Here is a 12674-nt window from a genome sequence, read left to right on the forward strand (position 1 = left end):
ATCAAGGTGCCAAGGCATTTAAAAAAAAAGGTAGACTTGATATTTGGTATTTATTTTAGAGTATAAGATACTGTTGTTTTTTGTTGTTGTTTTGGTTTGTTTTAATCTAGATAGCTGCAGGGAATACATGGTGTACATGGTCTCCGTGAAAAGTACATAGAAAATACACATCTATCTAGCCACACATGGTTACATGTAAATTTAATTTCCAGATTTTAGATAAGTCTCCTGGACTTACTTGCTTTATTCATTAACTGTGTATAAAGTACCTCAAAATATCACTGCTGCTAGTTAAGTGTACTGCTGTTTTCAATGCCATATTATTGTCCTACTCAACTCTCTGAGTCTGCCATATTCAGGAATTTGACGAAATATTATACACAAAACCAATTCTTCTCTGAAAACGAGCCACTGAATATCATTCAGTTTCTAACTGACAATATCTTGAAAGAACAGGAGATACAGTCGTATGGCTTTACACTTGAGTCTTTTAAAAGTTGCCACTGGTTTGTGGACTGCAATTGTGTTCATCATGATGAAATATGTTCTCTCCCCAGATCACAGTTGCACTGCAACGCTTGTTTAATAAGTGGTGGATGGTTTAATTCTTGTGTGAATGGGTGTGATTGTGACATGATGTATTAAGCGCTTTGAGTACTCCAGGAGAGTAGAAAAACACTACATAAGAATATGTTCATTTGCATGTTCCTAATAAAAAAAAAATAACCTGAAAATGTAATGGAGAGGTATTTGCAGAAAATTATGCAAGTATCAAATCTAATTATACTTCTCATGTAACGTCTTTTTTCAGCCAAAAGCAATTTTTTGTATTTTTATCTAAGTCTTAGTTTTGTGCGATTTTACTTTTCTATTTGCAATATTAAGTGGTCTCTGATAATAAGAGTTTCATTGTAATGTGCCATTGTTACCTGTATATGACAAGTGAAACTTGAGGAGGGTTGGAGTTGTGAGCGACCAGTGCACTTCTGCCTGCAGTGTCCACTGATGAAAATCAGGCAGGTGTTCCATGTCAACTGCCCCTCAACACCTTCCCCTGGTTCAGAAGGTATGCAGAGTGTTCCAGTAAGATACTGAGGTATCTAGTAAACGCAAAGGTATCTATATATACTCCCAGGTTTGATGGACGCCAAGTTTTGGTGGATCATAATTTACCAAACTCTGGTTTGAAGAGAGGCATTATTGGAGAATTAAGGCAATGAGAATAGAATTAAGGGCACCTGACGCATTCTTTAATTCTGGGGACACATTGGCTGGGGTTTAATAACTTCTTGGGGCAATGTGTGGGGATATGTTCACAACTGATGGGGGCATGTAGTGACTATGTTGTAAACAGTGGTGATGCAAGGTCATCTGACTTGGGAGGGCGAGACAGCAGCAACTCCAGCGATTCACTTCACAGGAGATTTCCCATTAAAGCAGTCTCATGATTGCACTCTACACTCAGCCTTTGACCAAGTGATAAAGTGCACCCTAACGTAGCGCTGACATAACCTCATTTTGGTTCATTAGACACTGTATAAAACCCCTGTGATTTGTGTATATAGACTGTTCCACGGACCCCCTCTAACCACTGCTAAGATGGTACATTCCTCCCATCCCTTGTTTTGTGTTTGCGCTGGTTCGCCGTGATAGAGCTGGTGGAGCTGGGCTGTTGTACTGAACATGTGTCGTGCGTGTGCGTGAATGATAAGTAAGTGCCTTGTATTTGTTTGTTCTATGGTTGTAACTTATCATATACTTGCCTATGTACATTGTGTGATGCTTTTATAGAGTTTTCCAGCAGTTTGTGTAGCCACGAGACACTGTATATTCACGCTGAATTGACCAAAATGGCGCCACCCTTGTGAACTGAGCTGCCCAAAGTAAAGAAGGAGTCTGTCTATCCCTGTGCAGCAGCCCATTTGTGTCCACCAGGGGGTGGGGTTTAGTCATTTTCAAATTAGATTTTCTGTTCAACCCTTTCTGTATTATTTAGACCAGTTTGGTTGACTTTAATTGTTTGCTAATTGTAATTTCTGTTATTTTACAGAACCACACACACTTACACATACTCACACGAATTCACTCCTGGAGATGTTTTGGATTAAAGGAACCTAAACTATCATTGCTGTGGACCCTCTCTTTCATCATATAAGTCACATGTGCCTTCTGACCAAGGATAGGAAAATCCTGCTGTAATTTGCCAGTTTATTAAGCACACACATGTCCAGTTCAGACACAGTGAGTTATGACACTCACCAAAAAGAAACACACTCAGTTGTTGTTGCCAAAAAGCTGCTGAGAAATTATTTTTAACCCCATGGCGGGGCATATGGAATATGAGAAAAAACATACTGGTGTGTGTCCTGCACGGACTATCACGTGCAGGACACACACCAGTGTTAACCACCCAGCTATTCCAGAAGCACCTTTGCACCCATTACCATTAATGGAGATCCTGTTTGAGTGCATTTATTTGGGCCATTTCACTGGAGTGCACACGGCTATAACCTTGTATTAGTTAATGGATTATGGAATACAATGGTTTTTTATGTCATCTCCTGAGTCAGCATCTCAAAATAGGGGCACATTATTCATGTCTCACACACTACATGAGCTGTACAAATTGCTGGCCATTAAATCAGTATGGACAACCCAGAGAATGATAGATTGTTGTAGCAGCTGAACAAGACTTCCAAGTTCATGACCTGTGAGTTCATTAGCGAAAAGCAAAATCTAGAGATGTCCCATTTGTTAAATATTACAATTTTGCAGTAGGATGCGGCGTTAACGCGGTCATCACAATTAACGTGATTAAAAAATTTTGACGCTCTCGACCCATCTGGAGTGCAGAATGGACAAACTTTGGATAAACTGCCCAAAATGATTTAACGGAGACATTTCAGGGAGTCAGTCTGGGTTCATTGTTAATTGCGTTAGTTGTGATTACAGCGTTGGCACATTTAAGCCGCATTAACGCTGAGTAACCCTCATACAATTTGTATTAACTTGTTAACACGAATTAGCTGGTTTTATTGCATTAATGCTATTAACACTGACAGCACTATAAAATATATTACTCACAAAAGTTCTGTATTACATGGTACAGTAAAAAAAAAGTATTTAAAAACTCATACTCTTTAATAAACAAAGATGTCTGCTTCCTTTGATCATGTCACATATCTTCCATCTCCTTTTCACTCAACTAGAATTCAGTATTTGTTTGTCTGGCATGATGCCTATGAATAACTCAGGTCATAAGCAAAAACAAGGGAGAGGCTGTTATGGCATCTGTGTGTAATTTGCTGGGAGGCTCTTAAGACCAGCGTTCTCAAACATTCCTCGCCGGAACGTCAGCTAACCCACGTTAGTGAGAGCCATAGCTTGGTAAACCCTGTTTTACTGTTTTTATCTCGCTAACCCTGTCTACTTACCTCTGCAGCTTCACAGTTGATTGGATCTTGCTGCCTGTAACCACTCAACTCCCCGTCGCTGGCCTGCTACTATTCTCGGCGCTATTCACCTGCCTGCCTCCCTGCCCTACACTTCACAGTGAGTGTACACGAACTGGTTCAGCCTTACTCGGACCACTAATCCCCTCCTAGCCTCGCCATCAACCCAGACAAGTAAGACTATGTATTTTGTTGCCACCACTTCTTGGACTGCTGCGTGGGGCACGCATTGACTCTACACTCCTTTCATTACAGTGACTCAGAGAAACCCTGCGACCCTGTCCCTTGTATGCCTGCTCCGGAAAATCCCAAATAACGTGCCCAGCCCGATAAAGAGACTATTTCCTTTTGGCTTTGCTGCTGCACACGCAGTGTGCATCTTGTTTATTTGGTTAAACAATTATTTTGGAGATGGTCTAGCCAAGACTTGTTTACTTTCTCAACATTCCTGGTAAAAGCTTATCTGCTAGCCCTTGCTAATCACAGTGTGTTTGTAGCTATAGATTCTTAGTACCATAATCATTAACTTTATGTTAGTAGGTAGGAGGTTTATGTTTTTCCTCTCGCCCTTAGTTCACGATTAACATTTTTGTTTCTTTTACCTCCTCCATGGTCTGCCATTTTTGAGTGCCAAATAAATTGTTCGTTTGCACTATACCTCCGAGCCTCCGTTTGGTGTCTGCATTTGAGTCCACTTACCTGTGTCTGGCTGCCCGGTCATGACACAACCTGCCACTGTTTTAAAACAAATAATTTGAAAATAGAGTTTATTGTTTTAGAATAAATAGCTTCCCTAACTTTTTAAACTAATGCAAATTAATATTTTTTTCCATGTCATTTTAAAATAGTCATTCATATTTTTTTCATTAAGAATTATAATGGTGAGTAATAAAACAAATCTTTTGCATTTTTGTATAATTTTCCTTTACTGCCAGTTGCCCTGTCCTGCACTCATAACCGCACACGTCTGTCACCACTGCCATGACAGGTAGGGCCTAACTGGTCCAGAAGCTCGTCGACCCGGGGCTTGGGGTAAGCATCAAACCGTGGCATCTTATTCACCTTGTGATAGCCAACACAGAATCGTATAGATCCATCTTTCTTCATAATCAGAAGTATGGGGCTAAACCACACACTGTGCGACTCTTCTATTACTCCCAGCTTCAGCATCTCAGCCAATTCCCCCTGAACTATTTGTTGTTTATGTTCAGGCAGCCTGTAGGGCCGTGAATGCACTGTCATGCTTGTCACGCATGACGTTGTTGACTGACCAGGGCACATCATTCATGTCTTGCACATTAAAAGAGCTGTATGAATTACTGGGCATTCGCAGTGTGGTTCGCATAGAGAATTCCCAGGCTGTAAAGAGACTAATATGATCTGTCAAACACTCTTTATATTGGTTAGAATTAAGATTATTTTTATTTTTCCAGAACATGAGGGCAGTCTCCTTGGCAAAGCATGGGGCAGCGAGAAACATGTGGGCTGTATTAATCTCTGTAGTTACGTCATCCAAGTTGCCCAACAAGCAAACCTTAGGGGTGTTACATTTCAGACACTTTTATGAGTCTTCACATATCCAGCACCAAAACCTCTGAACTGGTGGACATAACCAAAGAGCATGGATGTAATTGTCAGGTGTATTGTTATAAGTTTATTTTGTGACCCAGAAAGAGCAATATTTCAAACTCCACTACTCTGTGCTCCTCTGCCACTGCCTCGTTTGAGTTTTGGATGAAATGGATTCTGGGATATTGCATTTCGTCATTTCAAGCTGATTGGAGACCAAAACAGCCAATCAGATTTTTTTGCATCCAAGTCTATGACTGGCTGGTTTTGTGGCACAAATATTACGGTGTACAGAAAGAGTTGAGCATGCACGGGCAGAAATATTGAGAGCGCAAGCAACACATTGCAAGTAACCACAAATGCAAAAACTGAGCGAGAGGGGCTGCTATTGTGTGTGTGTATGGATAATATCAAACACTGAAATACATTTTTTGCACGCAGCAATGGATTTTGTTCACTCAAATATAGCTTTTCTTCGCTCAAAATAAATTTCTCCTCAAAATGCAACACTTGCACCTGCAAAATTTTTTTTACGTGCGCTCAGAATAGTGGCACAAAAAAACCCGCCATATTGGAGAAGCGCAGACAGGCAGACAGAGGAGAGCTTAAGTTTGACCAGGTACCAAAACAAAAATAAAATTTGTTTTTAACTCCATGAGTCTTGGCACACTGATCTCTCAAGGAATGAGGATATATGGCAAGGAAAAAAACATGTTAATGTCTGGCTGACAGCTTTTAATTAAGAGGGTGTGTACCTGATACATTCCTTAAGCTCCACTCACAAGTATCTTAAAAGAATGTGAAACACTCGTTTTTGTTTCCCATAACAAGATACTGGGAATGTCCCGGCTTTAACTGTAATTACTGCACAACAAGGTAACAAATGCTCTGACTTGATCTCTTTATATTATCCTTTTAGGTATTTTCCTCCTCTAACATTACTGTCAATAGTAATGTAATAGACTTCAATAGACTTCATACTTGCAATAGACTTCATACTTGAAATGTGCAATGCAATAGACTTCATACTTGAAATGTGCAATTCACTTGTATTTTTTATTTTTATTTTTATTCCTATTTATCCCTTTGTATATTTTATCTATATATGTCTTTGTATTTATATATGTGTGTGTATATATATATATATATAATATTCTTAACTCTGTAACTTCTGTCGGTGCTGTGCTTTTTGGAAAAACAAATTTCCCAGAGGAACCTACCCGAGGGATTAATAAAGTTTTATCTAATCTAGTAACTTCCTGGCTTTAATCTTCTAATGGAATGCAAATAGTTACAAAACTGAGTTAATTTCCTTCCATGAAAATTCCCTCTGCAAATGTCTAAACTCCGCTCACCTTCCAACATCTCAGTTTGTTAAACTCTCAGGACATACAGTTAGGTCCATAATTTGTTGACCAAAATATTTTTATATAATATTAACAAACAATTAAAATGTATTTGAAGTATAGATTTTCAGCATTAAAGAAGATGACATTTAAGAAAATGTGGCATTATCGATTTTTTAATTTTTTTTGACATTGTACACCAATTTTAGACACTAAATTGTAATTGGAAAATTAACTGACAAGCACTTTCAGGACCTAATGAGGACTGCCCCCTTGTTTCATCAGACATAATCTTCTTAACTACATTCAAAGTAAATTCAATGAATGTATCACTTTTCAAGTTTAAATATGAGACTGGAAGAGATGTCAGTGCACGAGATGAAGTCATGCATCATACACCATAAGCCAAAACCTATGGTGTATGTTAAAAGGAGGGGATTCACTGACCAGCTAAGCAACACGTAAAGGCCTGAAAGACCACCGAAGGGCATGTAGTTTTTTTGGGGGAAAAAAACCCAACTTTGTAACATCTAATTGTGTAGCACAGTGGTGCAGTGGCTAGACTGCCTACCTGAGCAATAGTAATAAGTGAAAAGTGCTAGTGTCTGGAAAAGTGCTAGTGTCTGGACTGCGTTGGCATCTCCAGTGTTAATGAGATGGAGGTTCTGGTTTAAGAGATTTACTTGCCGCCTTCAACTCAGTGTACAAACTATTATTTTAGGTAGATTAATAAGGGAATTAAAACTAGATGTCATGTAGCTTGATAATTGAACATTGAGACAGGTCCTGCCCTTTCTCATAAACCTAATCTTGTGTAAGGTTTTATATTCTGTAATTAAACCAATGCAAGGTAACTAGATAACTATATAAACTGGCACAAGTCCCTTGCAACTGATTGTCGCTGCATACCTACTTTTAATAAACGCCGCTTAGAATGAAGAGTACAAAAGGCTTGTTTCATTGTTTCATTACGTGTTTCTTTAACTAGAACTTTTATTTACATTGTTTGGTAGTCTAGGTTAACTTTCACTAATCACATGCTCTTATCCACTGCCTGGTTAATGCTTATGATATCTTAACTTCTATTTTAATGGGTGTTGAGTTGGATTTTTTCTTTGTTTGTTTATTTCCAATAATATTTAATATATTTACACTTTGTCTGATTTTATTTGCTTAAAAAAATTCAAATTGTTAAAGTCTGTCGTGGAAAATGTCATATTCCAGGCCAGCTGGAAATTCAGGAGTGATTCATAATAATTCACTGAATTATTATTAAACTTAATTATTAATACCAGAAGCAGAAAAAGTCACATCAAAACACAGGGTGAATGTCAGACAATGGTGCTAAGCTTAAAGGTTTGCAAAGTCATTTACTACAAATCTTAAACACAGAGATGCACACATGCATGCACAAGAACACATACACATGAACACAAACCTAATCTACCTTACACAAGAGATACAATGCTGTCAGAACACTTTTTGGTTCCTCTTACTATCAGAAAGACATCCAAGAAGACAGAGTAAAGGGTATTTTATTTCATGCCTTTAGCTTGTATGTATACCTTACTTTACTTGACCTACTTGACTTGATGACGCATGTTTTCTTTAAAGAAATATGTCATTTTCATATGATTTGTAATTGCAATAAGAGGATTGAGCTTTTGTTCACAACTATTCAAACACTGCAGTTTTTAAAATGAGCAATTCATTTTAAAAGACGTTTGTTTTTTCTTGAATACTTCTTCTTTTCATTGGTATCTATTCATAGATGTCTTCTTAAACAGATGCATGTCACGTTCCTCGAGTTTTACTCATGAATCATTTAAAAATGTCAACATCTACTTATACTTCAATTTCATAGAACAGTTTCATTCTACCATGACCAGGAGCAAGGGGATCCTATGTTTCCACCTATGTTTTAATCTCAATTGCAATGTTGACTTCCTACTAGTCTGGGTGAGTTCCTTGCTACAAGGTTTATTCATGCCAGGACATGAATAAACCTTGAAGCAATGAACACATACAGATGCAATGAATACATTTTTCTTGTAGGAGACACACCTAACTCAGGACAGTGAGTTATGATGTGTTTATAAAGACATTTTAATTAACAGGAATGAAGAACAACGTAAAGGTGAAAGCCATGCCATGGTGAAATAATTTTATGTTAAGTTTAGATCCATACTTTTGGTATGCTGTGCATTCCTCGTACGTTTTCCTTCTCAGAAAGATACGGTATGTACTGGTCGAGGCTGGTGTGTTTTGGCTTTTTAATGAAGCCACTTTGAAAAGCACTTGGGGAATGTGGCCTCAGTGGCATGCACATTGACGCAGACAATGACCTTTACTTTTCTGTTTAGCATACCACTGAAAATGTTCCACTTTAATAAATATTTCTTTGCTTACAGAAATGTTTCGTTTGGATCTGAAAAATGTTTTCTTCAAAATTTCCCTCATATTTTTATTATTTTCTTTTTTAATCTCTCTCTCTCTCTCTTTCTCTCCCTGTATGGGGTTATGTCTGTATGTATGTCATGTAGTCAAATGACGAATGAGTTATGTCACACGAAGAAGCCACACCTTGTTTTATAAATAGCAATGAAAATGACGCACCTCCTCAGTTCTACAAGTAAATTTGAAAACATTAGCTTGCATAACAAACTAGATCTCAAACATGATTCATACATAAGTAGTGCCTATTAATAAAGGATGATTAGTTTTATTCAGACAAAAGGTTTCATTATGTTTTCTTTGTTTAGAATAGAATGGAATAATCCTTTAATTGTCCTACAAGGGGAAATTTGGTTGTAACAGCAGCCAAAAAGACACATATACAAACAAACAGTACACAGGACACAGAACAGAAACATACACAATTTTTCTTACATATTTACATTAAGGACAATGGTTACTATAAACAGAGAGTACTATACAGTTATTAAATTAAATTAAATAACTACAGATAAGAGGCAAAGCAGGTTGTATCGCGAATCGGTTAATTAACTTATTGCAGTTACAGCGCAGATGTAAACATCTATGTTTGTTGGGAGCAGTTCTGATTGTACAGTGTCCTGAATTTGTATTTGAGGTGAAGACAAACGACTGCAGAGTCCCAGTAAGGTGAGTCAAAACAATGATTTTATTAAAACACATATATGTGGGAAGCCGAGCACGATCACTCAAACAGCATCGATCTTCTCCGAACAATAAATGAGGAGTCATATATATAACATCAGGGTATCAGGAAATATAACGCCCCTTGTGCGTCCAAGCAGATAGATAAACTGCATCAGTTCCAGTAATTCCACCCTGGACATATTCTAAAAAAGAACAGTTCCTTCCTCTGTTCCTCCACCACCGCCAGATGCTTCCTGTTATTTCACTTCACTTATCTGTGGAACTAAACTGTCACGTATGCAGGTAAAACAACTTGCAGTTTCAAGCAAAACAAGTCTAGATACTGGCAGCCTGTGTGTGTGTCTTGACCTCAGTGCATGACCTTACTCGACAAACAAAGACATTTCAGAAGCATACTTCCTGACTCCGTTTGAGTCATGTGTTACCAGGCAGACTCCAATGCCACATGAGGGCACACAGGCCTTTATTCTATTCCTATATAATATGTGGTGAATTGTAAGCATGTATGCAATCCTTTCAATAGCTGTGGGTCACTTTACTCAATAGATCGGTCGAACATCGCATCGGCCGAAGCTTCAGACCATTAATTAACTTGACCAAGCTTCAACTCTTTAATTAGCACAAAAATGCAATATGTGTATAACATGATTACAGCTGCACCTGCAATGAAAGATTATTATGTAATTCTGCTCACACCTGAAATACAGACTTTAATGTAACATCCACAGCTTCAATAAATGCTCTAATGAAATGATAATGATAAATCATAAGTGATAATAAATCATAAGTGATGCAACAGTAATAATAATGGTTATGAATAAAAACAGTAAAATAATTTTCCATCTCCACAACAGTCTGACAGCTGCAGGGAGGAAGGACCTGCGGAAACGCTCCTTCATGCATCTAGGATGTAGCAGTCTGTCACTGAAGGAGCTCTGCAGTTCAGCAACATTTACATGCATGGGGTGGGAGGCTCTGTCCATCAGAGATGTTATTTTGGCCAGAGTCCTTCTGTCTCCCACCACCTGCACTGGGTCCAGGGTGCATCCCAGAACAGAGCTGGCCTTCCTGATGAGTTTATCCAACCTCTTCCTCTCAGCTGCTCTAAACTGCTGCTCCAACATACAACACTGTAAAAAATGACGGATTCCTCCTCAGAGTCATAGAAGGTCTTTAAAAGCGCTCCCTGTACTCCAAATGACCTCAGCCGCCTCAGCAGGTAGAGTCTGCTCTGACCCTTCCTGTAAAGCGCATCAGTGTTGTGGCTCCAGTCTAGTTTATTATTCAGCTGAACACCCAGGTACCTATAAGAGTCCACTATCTCAATGTCCACTCCCTGGATGTTCACCGGTGTCAGTGTGGTGGGTCTCCGGAAGTCCACCACCAACTCCTTCGTTTTCCCGGCGTTGATCAGCAGGTGGTTCTGCTGACACCAGTCAACAAAGTCCAGAGTCCACCGTCTGTACTCTGAGTCATCCTCACCTGTGATGAGGCCGACTATGGCAGAGTCGTCAGAGAACTTCTGTAGGTGGCAGCGTGGGGAGTTGATGGAGAAGTGTGCAGTGTAGAGGGTGAAGAGGAACGGTGCCAGCACAGTTCCCTGTGGGGCCCCTGTACTGCAGACCAGCATATCAGAGACACAGCCCTGTGTCCTCACATACTGTGGGCGTTCTGTGAGGTAGTCCAGTATCCACTGGGACATGTGGTGGTCTACTCCCGATAGTTCCAGCTTGTCTCTCAGAAGTCGTGGCTGGATGGTGTTAAAAGCAATGGAAAAATCAAAGAACATGATCCTAACAGTGCTTCCAGGCTTCTCCAGGTGAATCAGAGCTCGGTGCAGGAGGTAGATGATGGCGTCCTCCACCCCAATACCAGGCTGGTAAGCAAACTGCAGCGGATCCAATGAAGACCTCACCAGGGGGCGCAGATGGTTTAGAACCAACCTCTCGAGGGTCTTCATCAGATGCGATGTCAGGGCTACCCGCCTGTAGCTGCTGAGGTCCTTGGGATGGGAGGTCTTTGGTACCGGTACCACACAGGAGGTCTTCCACAGCTGTGGTACTTTCCCCAGTGACAGGCTCAGGTTGAACAGATAACCTAGGATGTCACACAGTTCATCTGCGCAGCACCTCAGGAGCCTGGAGCTGACGCCATCTGGACCTGCAGCCTTGTGCACCTTGATCTTGCGAAGCTCATTCCTCACTTGAAGTGCTGAGATAGAAAGAGTGGACTTTGGGGGAGGGGTGTATGTTGTAGTCTACAGAAGCCGGGGGTGGGTGTAATGACTGGGAGCTGGGAGGTGTGAAGCTGAGAGGTGTGAAGTCCTGAGATGAAGGACAGGCAGTCCCTGAAGATGAAGGAAATTGCAGCAGGGGGGACGATGCTGTGGGAGGGGTGGGTGTTTGATCAAACCTATTAAAATATTTATTTAGGTCATTCACCCACCACAAGTCTTCTGCAGTCTGGGGGGTTGTTTTTTGTCCTGACATTGTCTTCAGGCTGTTCCAAACCCCTCTGATGTTGTCCTGTTGCAGCTGCTCTTCCATCTTCCTCCTGTAGTTTTCCTTTCCATGCCTTATCTTCCATTTCAGCTTCTTCTGAACAACTCTCAGCTCCTGTTTGTCTCCAGATCTAAAGACTCTCTTCTTCTCCTTGAGGAGAGCCTTAATTTCAGGATTTATCCATGGCTTGTTGTTAGAAAAACAACGTACCTTTTTGATGGGTACGGTATTGTCCACACAGAAGTTCATGTAATCCGTAATGCAGTCTGTGATGCTGTTGAGGTCATCCTTCAGGGGGCTGCAGAGGTTGTCCCACACAGTAGAACGGAAACAGTCCCTCAGGGCCTCTTCAGCCTCTGCCGACCATTTCCTTACTGTGTGTTTCACTACTGGTTCCCTGTGTACTAGAGGTTTATACACAGGCTGGAGATGAACCAGCTTGTGATCTGAGCCCCCCAGGGGAGGAAGAGGTGATGAGCTGTATGCCTCCTTGGTGTTGGCATACAATAAGTCCAATGTTTTATTGTCTCTGGTGTAGCAAGTGACATACTGGGTGAAGGTGGGGAGAGTGGAGGACAGGGAGATGTGATTAAAGTCCCCAGAGATCAGGAAAAGGGCCTGAGGGTGCTGCGTTTGGAGTCTGCTGGTTACAGTGTGCAGGACCT

At 40.3% G+C, this 12674-nt stretch overlaps 1 long non-coding RNA gene across 1 annotated transcript; it reads left to right on the plus strand.

Moving 5' to 3' along the window:
• Positions 1–3146: 3146 nt before the first annotated feature.
• LOC102788966 (uncharacterized) lies at positions 3147–4387 on the plus strand. Its single transcript, XR_004844154.2, has 3 exons — positions 3147–3366; positions 3443–3626; positions 3708–4387. It is a non-coding gene; the product is annotated as an uncharacterized LOC102788966 (long non-coding RNA).
• The last annotated feature ends 8287 nt before the right edge of the window (positions 4388–12674 follow it).

Source organism: Neolamprologus brichardi, chromosome 3, assembly GCF_056152115.1.
Source record: "Neolamprologus brichardi isolate AB-2024 chromosome 3, ASM5615211v1, whole genome shotgun sequence".
Lineage (NCBI taxonomy): Eukaryota > Metazoa > Chordata > Actinopteri > Cichliformes > Cichlidae > Neolamprologus > Neolamprologus brichardi.